The sequence below is a fragment of the Ochotona curzoniae genome, unplaced genomic scaffold, assembly GCF_017591425.1.
Source record: "Ochotona curzoniae isolate NIBS_2020 unplaced genomic scaffold, NIBS_Ocur_1.0 scaffold_4683, whole genome shotgun sequence".
NCBI lineage: Eukaryota > Metazoa > Chordata > Mammalia > Lagomorpha > Ochotonidae > Ochotona > Ochotona curzoniae.
Window position 1 is genome coordinate 13,200,026 of NW_024467121.1, and position 10,482 is coordinate 13,210,507.

Below are 10,482 nucleotides of genomic sequence, written 5' to 3' on the forward strand. Positions count from 1 at the left end.
GGAACACCTTCAACTCAGATTGACTCCCCTAATTTCAGTATTTAAATTCTCAAGTTTCTTAAGCTACAGAGGTAATTATAAACCTGCAAACTATACAAAGGACATGAAAAATTAAATATGTCTACTAAATAATATTTATTTGGGTTATGTTTGATGAATGAATACATGAATTGGAGGAATGAATAAATTAAGAGATTTCAATATCTTCAAAGAAAATTTGCACAATGAAGAATACCTGTGCAAGGATCAAAAGCATTCATGTTTACTATTTTATATTCTCAGAAGATACTATCAAAAATGATTAATATAATTGTTGGCATATACCTAATAAATCTATTTGTAGAAAAAGTACATATGACAAAATGTATGCATAATGAACTTACAAACAGGAATAAAAAGATTCCCATTACTTTGTAAGGGGTTAACCTTGGCAGAAGACACTGATACACACACACATACACACACACACACACACACACACACACACACACACACACACACACAGAAAGCATTCTAATCTGTGTAAGATTTGCATTTCTTTTCTTCCCAAAGATTGTCTCACTAACAATATATTTCTCAAACATTATTAGAGTCCATTCTATTGATTCTTCTTGGTACAATGCCATTTACAAGTAGTGATGAGAAAAAACAATTTTATGTCCATTTTTCAAAACTCACCTTAAAATAATAGAATTGAACAGTAGAGAGAATTATACATTTTTAATCGTGCTACAGTGCCTCCCATCAAATCATCTATTTGAAAAGTCATACCTAATCTAAACTTTAAGCACAAGTACATGTGACACTGCTCTTCTTCCTCAAAAACTATGCAGTGGAACAGCATTTCACTCCTCTTTTGACTTAAACTGCACCCTCACCAAGGACACTAAACACTGCTTTCTATGTCCTAGGGTCACTCGTAGCTCTGCAAATAAGTCTATTTGCTTAATTTCAAATTAGTCCTTTTTGCTCATGTCTGAAAAATGAAGGACAGTTTTCATATAAAATACATATGTTGTCAATATTTGTGCTAGAGTGTGCTCTTTTGTTATTTTTGCTTGATACATGGGGTAGTTTCCATTTCACTAAATGAACCTCCAGGATGCTTGCTTCACACATCGTTCTAAGTAAGGTTTCTGCCAGAGAGAAAAAGTATTGAGAGACAGTTGTGTCTTTTTTTCCCCCTGGGTATACAGAGCTTTTTAAAAATTTTATTCCATCAGGAATTCAGTTTTATAACTGAAAAATCTGGTCAGTTTTCTCCAGGTCAGAGGCATTTTCTCATAAATCCTTCCTGTTTCCCTAATTCTATGAAACCGAATCAGTCTCAAGTTCTAAAAACCTTTCCTAAATTTTCATAATTCTGGGTTTCCTATTCCATTCCATTGATTGATTTGCCCTTTCAGCTGTAAGTAAATGGTAAACTCCTGGAAATTAACACGATGCTTTTCTACCTAATAGCTTGATTCACAATGTTACAAACTTCATGACACCACAGTAGCAAATGGCAGTAAATTCGTAATAGCACATTTGCCAGCCTTGGTGCTTTTACCTGGTGTGTGTAAACCTAAGACACGGGGTTCACACTGTGACAAAAAAAAAAAAAAAAACCAGTCACGCACAGGTATCTTCCCCCTCAGTCAATAACCGTAAACGCAGGTGTGAGGGGACACTGGGGTTTGCTCCAAGCACTATTGCTCCGGAGGAGGAGGCCACAGAACCTCTCTAAGCCCTTTACTGCGCTGTGCCTGACAGGATGGTGTGAACACGTGCACGCTAAGCGCCAGCGGCATAGACTGCAGGTGGCTGCTGCCACTCTCTGCGGTAACCAAGGCGCTAAAGGGAATGAAATCAGTGCAGACTGTGCTCCCCTCAGAAAATCGGCAGGGTCTAAGGAGGACCAGCCCAGGAGGAGGCGTTTCTAACAACGGGGCCCCGCCCCTCCTCTCACCCTACTCATCGCCCCCCCATCACCACCACCAGACCCCGTTACCTGCCCCTCCAATCTCGGTCATTAATTTGGCTTGGCTGCTCCTCCAGGAGGTGCCGAAGTGTGACTGCATCCCCCTTGTAGGCAGCTATGTGTATTTTCCTAAGGTTCCTGTCCCCGGACAGGGAGTGGAACTCGGAATTCCTCATCGGTCCATATATCTTCCTGATCACCCAAGAAAATATTCTTTCCATGCTCCAGGCAGAGGGCGGCTTTTAGCCGCCGCCTCGAGCCTGAAACACGCAAAACGAACTTCTATGGCAGCAGGAGCGCAGCTGCACGGCGTCTCAGCACAGAACAACCTGGCCCCGGAACATGGCTGCTCACCTGTGGCAGGGGCGTGTCTCCTGGTTGGCTCACAATGGACTCTAGCCCGAGGCCACAGGTGCCCAGGTACCCAGGTGCCAGGCCCCCAGGTACTGGGACCAGGCCTCCTGTGGGCCCAGGCCTCCAGCATTGCCATCCAGTTTCAGCCCGTATTCGCTGAGCATAGAGGACATTTGGTGAAAGAAAGACACCCATGCTAGGAAAGTAGACTTTCCCAGTCCCAGAACTAGAGATTCAAGAAACTTCTGCCTTCTGAAGGCCTCCTTAGCCTCTGAAAATCTCAGTCTGTAATCTTGGTAAGTTTTATTTTCATTCCATGTCCTGTAGGTGTCTGCTGCTGTCCATGAGTATTTAGCAGATGAAAACACCAACACAGGGATCATGACCACAGGTGTCACCAACAGCAAACTTTCTACATGACTCCTAGTGTAAGAAACAGAAGGTTGGCTGGAGGTGTTTGAACAGTCATATGAAATAACTTCTGAGAGAATATGCTTTTTTAGGGAGTTGGAAGAAATTAAAATTAAAGATACATTGCTAATCTTGTTTCAATTAACACTCAGATTCTTGAGTTATCATTATAGCAACCTGAAAGGAGGCGAGGTCAGGGTGCATCAAGCTATGTGCAAAGCCTTTTTAAAGAGGAAGGAGTGATGAATTCTGCTGTGAATTCACAGCCAACCAGAAAAACCTATTGGAAGGAAGTACCTAAGTAAAAGTTTGAGCAAAATAAATAATTCCTTAACAGTTAGGAAAAGGAAAAATGCTTAGAACCAGGCTTACTTGTAATTATTAATATATGTATAAGGACTCTTCCTAATTTTACTGTCATTGGGGTCCATAACATGTCCATATTCAGACTGTCTGTCTACCGGAAGGTCAGTCTCAAGGATAGCCTAAGAGAGTGTATGCCAAAGTCCACTCAACAGTGGCTGTGTCTTCCTCAGCAACATCTTGGCCCTTGCTACAGGGATTCTGAGCTCTTTCTAGTACACACAATTTGCCCCTATACAAGAAAATCCCTGCCTTTTATGATTATGGCAGCATAGACTTTTGAACATTCATGTTGAAGATGATAAAAAGAGGAGTATTCTGTCCACACTGGTTGAAAAGACCTGACCGAGGGCCCAGCACGATACCATAGTGGTTAAGGTCCTCGCCTTGAATGCTCCAGGATCCCATATGGGCGCCGGTGGGAGACTGGGAAAACTCTGGCTCTTGGCTTCGGATTGGTGCAACACCGGCTGTTGCGGCCACTTGGGGAGTGAATCATTGGAGGGAAGATCTTCATCTCTGTCTCTCCTCCTCTCTGTACATCTGCCTTTCCAACAAAATCAATAAATCTTAAAAAAAAATAAAGACCTGAACGAGAGTGTGCTTAATTTAAAAAGTCTTTGTTTCCTATGTGGTTCTGTCCCAGAAGAACAAGGAACTGATATGCATTCAAGGAATTTTATGTTTGGAGATTATTTGGGCCGTCTTCCAAAAAGCAATGAGTCAAAATAACTTTTAGTTCTGATATTTTCTCATACATCACAAGGGGTGTGTGTGTGTGTGTTTCCATGTAAACAAAGTTTTGATCTTTGAAATCATGATAGCATAATGTACAAGAATATTATATTTCTGGGAAGGAGAGGTCTTCCATCCACTGGCTCAATCCCCAAATGGCCACAATAGCCAGGGCTGGACTAGGCTGAAGCCAGGAGCCTGACATGCCACCCATGTCAGCCACTCGCACGGCTTGCTGAAGCTCAAGTACTGGGTCATTTCTGCTTTCTTAGATACATTAGCAAGGAGCTAGAAAGGTAGTGTTTAAATAATCAGCGAGTTATAAGAACTGATAAAATTGTGGGTAGCCACCAAACAGAAGACTAGAGGGGGAAAAAAAAACCCTAAGAGTTCAATGAAATGAAAAGTCATACAAGACATTTTCCCTTTAGCTTTTTAAACCTCAAAACATTTATTTATTTGAGAAGCAGAGATACAGAAACAAAGAAATACAGATATATAAACAGACTTAGAGAGTTTCCCTATGCTGGCTCCCTCCCCAAATCCCAAATGTCCATCATAAACATAGCTGACCAGGTCAAAGGCAAGGGCCTTTGTTTTCCTGAGTAACATATTTCTTGAACTTCTGTATGTGCTTCTTGTTGCTTTTATGAAACTTTATAATGATTTCTAAAAATTCCTTTTTTTCATATATTGCTTTGATTATGTTGTGGATTATTCCTTCTGTGCCTACCTTATTTAGTGTTTTTAGCATGATGTGGAGTTGGATTTTGTCAAAAGCTTTTCTGCATCTACTGAATTTATCATATGATTCTTGTTCATTTTTTTATGTGATGTATCACATTTATAGATTTACAAATATTGAATCATCCCTGCATGCCTGGATGAATCCTACTTGGTCCAGATGAATAATCTGCCTAATTGTGTTTTTGTATTCTGTTGGCAAGTATTTTGTTGAGGATATTAATCATGGATATTGATCATATATGAAAAACCCAATGCCAACATCATATTGAATGGGGAAAGATTAGAAGTCTTCTTGCTAAGATCTGGAACCAGACAAGGATGTCTACTATTACCACTGCTATTTAATATAGTACTAGAAATACTCACGAAAAAACTTCCAGCAGCTTCCTGGCTGCTGGTGGGTCTCAGGATGGGGCGTCTCATGCCTGGATCCCAGACGACAGCCACCATGTGCACGTAGTGAGCTGTGGGGGGGGGGGGGCGCTAGGTGTGACCAAGGAGCCTGCCATCAATCACAGGTAAAGGAACCCCCAGTAGTCTGGACTGGTCAGGGCAGCAGCACCCAAATGTGCATCCTGATTAGGATGCGGTGGGCCGGGCTGCAATGTTCATCAGCTCATACAAGGTCAAATGGAAGGCCAGACTGCGCCGGGCACTGGCCTAAACCCAATGGTATGTATGAGAACTGGGTCTGGTAGTGGATTAAGTGGAGGAACTTGGGAAACTCCCTTGGCGAGTCATAGCTCCCGCTGGTGAACATGTGATCCAGACCTGGGGGTCGGACAAGCTGGGCAAAGCAGTTCCAACAGCTGGCTAATGTGTCAATTGATAATGGAACAGGGTAGATCAGGCAGGACTGAGCAAACCTTAGCCCACAAGCAAAACTAGAGACCAGGAAGGAGCACAGGTCATGCTGAGCTAGGCTCTTGCACCTACTGGTCTGCGGGAGCCAGGAACACTAAGCTGTAGTGTCTAAGGCAGAGTTCGGGACAGGTGAGGGGCTGTGCCAAGCTGAGTCAGAGCAACCACTGGCATGCATGTGATCTATGGTTGGGAACAGGCCCGACTGGGGAGCTAAGGGGACAACCCTAGCTAGGTTGAGGTTCCCACCAAGGGGCATGGCCTGGAATGGGGGCTGCATTCTGATCGGGAAAGGGTTGTAGTCTCCCTTGGCACAGGTGTGGACTGGGATTGGATGCACCGAGCCGGGCCAGACCCCAACACCCTCTGGTGTCCTGGAGGACTGGGATAGATGTGCAATGGACTAGGCAAGATCTCAAACCCCTACTGAGCCATGTGTGAGCCATATGTGGCTATGGACAAACCATGGCTGGGCTGAAACATCCAACAGCAAGGACCAGTTTGGTTTGAAGGCCAGTCAGGAAAAGCCACTGTTCCTGCTATGACAGGAGGTGGACTGAGTAGGACTGGCTCATGGACCCACCGGTAAGCGTGAAACTTGGCATTGGGAAAGGTTCTGATGGAGGAGCCTGGGCAACTCCTCTGGCAGGATACAGACCCGGCAGATAAGTGCAAGAAACATGATACGAAATAGCCCAGAACAGGCCATGGAAAGTTACCCACTGGCATACATTTGGCAGGGGTCGGGGGAAGACCAGGCTGAATCTGCCCACATCATCCACTGACAAATCCAAGCACCAGAACAGTGTGGGTTGAGCCAGGTTCGGTCGTAACAAACACTAGTGCACAATACGGAATGCCAAGGTGAGGTTGCCTGTACTGGAAGTGACCGCAGCACCCAACCAGCAAGCACGAGAACAAGGAAGGGAGGAGGCAGAGCCAGCAGGGGAATAAGGGGTGGTTCCTTTGCTGGACAGCTACTTCCACTGGTGAGCGTGGGCTGGGATGGGGGCAGACCAGACTAGGCAGGGCTACAACACCTGTAAGCCTCATGTGGACTAGATCAGGGAAAAGCCAGGCTGGGCTGATTTTTCCTACTGGTGCAAACAAAATTAGAGTGGGTGAGGGTTGTTTGGGCTTCGCCACAGCATCAGCTGGCAGAAGCTGGCACTGGAAGCTAGTTCTGTCAAGTCAAACCACAGAACTACCTGGAAAGTGCATAATCTGGGAGTGGGAGAGGCCTGGGAGGGTAATAGTAGGCTCCTCCCTCTTGGGTTACCAATTCCATGGGAGGGCATAAAACTAGGACAGCGGCTGGGGTGGAATGGGGTGTGGGACAGACTGAACTACTGCTACACATACTGGCAAACCAAGGTAGGGGGCGGGCCTGGTGGGGGTTATTGCGGGTCGCTCCAACTAGGCTGCAGCTCTCACTGGTTTATGCGAGGGCCAAGTATATGCTGGGCAGAACCAGGCTGGACTGCAACACCCAATGGTTCCAGTGGAAGTCAGGAGTGAAAACAGAACCAACCCAGCAATTGCAACCACCAGCTGATCAGGGCGATGGACTGTGTCGAGCCCTATACTTGCTAGCACATACAAGAATCTGGTTTGAAAACACCTCAGACAAAGTTTCTTTGGAGAGCTCCCCAATCAAAATGCTGGACTCAGAACCCTAACCAAGAAAAGACAGAAGACAGAACAGGTCAACCAACTATCTCAGCTATATCTTGGCAGCAAAATACGGGGCAAACAGAGACTCTATGATGGATTATGTCAATCAGTGGATTCTTCAAAGACCTCATAGTGCTTGGAGTGGCAAGATTGGCAGTGATTCATAACTGTTGAAATATCAAAACCAGTTGAGCAAGAACCTCAGAGCATACCCTACATCCGGGACCTGAGGAGGGTGGGAAATTCAGTGGGCCTTCTCCCTTAATACCTCCCTTTAAACATGAAGGAAACAATATGGAAAAAATAATAGTCTTACCCACTTTCCTGTAGCCCTTGAACCTTTTTACCCTAAATAACTATGTAAAGATTGTCAAAACATATTAAAAAATAATAATAAAAAAATAAAATGAGTAAACAGAAAAAAAAGAAAAAGAAATGAAAGGAATTTAAATGGGAAAGGAGGAAGTCAATTTATCTATGTTTGCAGATGACATGATTCTATACATAAGAGAACCAGGAGACTCAATAAAGAGACTGCTACAATTAATACAAGAGTTCAGTGAACTGGCAGAGTATAAGATAAATGAAAAGAAATCAATAGCCATAGTGTACACAAACAACCTCAAGGCTGAAGAAGAATTTAACCAGCATTATACCCTTCAAAATAACAGAGCAGAAAATGAAATACCTGGGAATAAACCCAACAAAGAATGTGGAAGACCTCTATGAGGAAAACTACAAGACATTAAGACAAGAAATAGAAGAAGACTTCAAAAAGTGGAGAAACATGCCATGTTCTTGAATGGGCAGAGTCAACATTATGAAAATGTCCATAATATCACAATATATACATTCAACATGATTCCAATCAAAATACCAAGAACATTATTCACAGACCTGGAAAAAATGATACAAAGGCTCATCTGGAATCTCACACACACACACACACACACACACACACACACGAACAGCCAGAACTATTCTGAAGAATAAGAACCTAGCGGGAGGGATCACTATCCCAGATCTTCAGACATATTATAGGGTAGTAGTTAACAAAACAGCTTGGTACTAGTACAGAAACACAGAGGTAGACCAATGGAGTAGAATAGAAAATCCAGAAAGGAACTCATACATGCTCAACTATATAATCTTTGGCAACAAAACAGAAAACAATCTGGAAAAAAAGGAAGGTCTCTTTGATAGATGCTGTTGGAACAGTATTTGCTAATAGCCTGCAGAAATAAGAAGCAAGACCCACACCTTTCACCATACACAAAGATCAAACCTAAATGGATAAAAGACCTAAACCTACACCCAGAAACCTTCAAATTTTTGGAAGAAAAAGTGGGAAATGCTCTTCAAGATATAGATATAGGCACTAACTTCCTAGAAAAATAATTAAAAGCAAAGAAGTCCAGACCAAAATAAACAAATGGGACTACATTTGTACAGCAAAGGAAACAATCAACAAAGTAAAAAGGCAACCAACAGAATGGGAGATCTTTGAACACTACACAGGAGACAAAGGGCTAATTTCTAGAATATACAAAGAACTCCACAAAAACAATAACATCAAAACAAACCAACCAGTCAAAAGATGGGCATAGGAAATGGGCAGACATTTTACAAAGGAACAAACTCAAATGACTAACAGACACCTGAAAAAATGTTCAAGCTCTCTGGCAATAAGGGAAAGTCAAATAGCAATAACACTGAGGTTCCACTTAACACCAAAAAGAATTACCCACATGCAGAAAACTACCAACAACACCTGCTGGCAGGTTGTGTAGAAAAAACAACCCTACTCCACTGCTGCTGGGAATGCAGGCTGTTAAACCACTAAAGAAGTCAGCATGGAGGACACTTAGGCAATTAAAAATCCATCTACATAAGACCTAGCAATATCACTTCTAGGAATATATCCAAAACACTTGATACATGAGAAAGCAATATGTACCCCAATGTTCACTGCAACACAATCAACAATCGCAAGAACATGGAAACAACCTAAATGCCCACTAACAGAGGACTGGATAAAAGAACTGTTGTTCATCTATACTATGGAATACTATCTGGCTATTAAAAAAATGAAATATAATACATTGTGGCCAGATGTGCCAAACTAGAGACCATTGTGCGAAGGGAAATGAGCAAATACCAAAAGTCAGATATCATTTGTTTGCTCTAATGTAAGATAATATAATGTCAAATCTAGGGATATTACATGTGAATCCTACCTCATGTCACTTCACACTTAACTTACCTATACCTTGCAAAATAAGATCTTGTGATATAATTCATTAATCAGCCATCCATAGGAGACTGTTTATAATTACCTGAGACGATCAATGCCCCTTTTATCACTGTTATTACTACTACCCATAAATAATGAAGATCTAATCCTCATTGTAACTTCATTAGGGCTCTGGGATACAAGAATGAACGCACGACGAAATGACTGACAGTCTCCTACATGACTGGGAGACACTCCAGTGACAGCATGTTGGACTTGGGAAAATTCACAAAAGACACCCATTGTGAGACTGGAGGGGAGAACAGATGGGAGGGGCAAGGAACTCAGGGGAGGGGAAAGGGAGATCCCAATGCCAACTAAACTGTATCAAAGAACAATTTTTAAAAAGTCCTGACTGGTAATGCATGCAAAGTGGAACTCCGCTCATCGGCCAATCTTGGCTGATGAGCGGGGAAAGAGACCCCCCATCCCCGGCTGCTTTTTATGCAGCCAGCACCATCTTTATTCCACGGGCATGTAAGTGAAGAATTAATCCTGAGGGACACCTAACAACAGAGCCAGTGTACAGGCTGGTAAGTGAGGGGACTGAGACCTGGTGATATGGAGGGGAGAGAATGGAAGATCTGTATGGGTCAGACTGATTCATCAGCCCACATGGGAGTCCTGAGATGGGTTTGTCAGCACAGAGCATCACTGACTACTGCAGGCCTTAGCACACGAAAACTATGCCTGGGGGCCTGTCTAGCAGAGGCAGATCCAAAAACCTCATTGAGTGTTGGAACTGGGGACAGGTCACACTAGGCAGTTTATGCCAGTGCTATTTTAGGTCTTAGCTATACGGGCAGAATTCTAAAATATTTATTTGAAAGGCAGAGTTACATAAAGAGGAGAGACAAACAGGTCTTTCATATATGGGTTCAATCCTCAAATGGCTACAACAGCCTATGCTGGACAGGAGCTTCTGCTGGGTTTCCTGTGTGGCTACATGGGCCCTAACATTTAGCTTTTTTTCCTGCTGCTTTTCCAGGTGCGTTAACAAAGAGGGTGATTAGATGTAGAACAGCCAGAACACACACCAGCACCCTAACGGTGTACATGCTGGCTTAACCTGCAACACAAC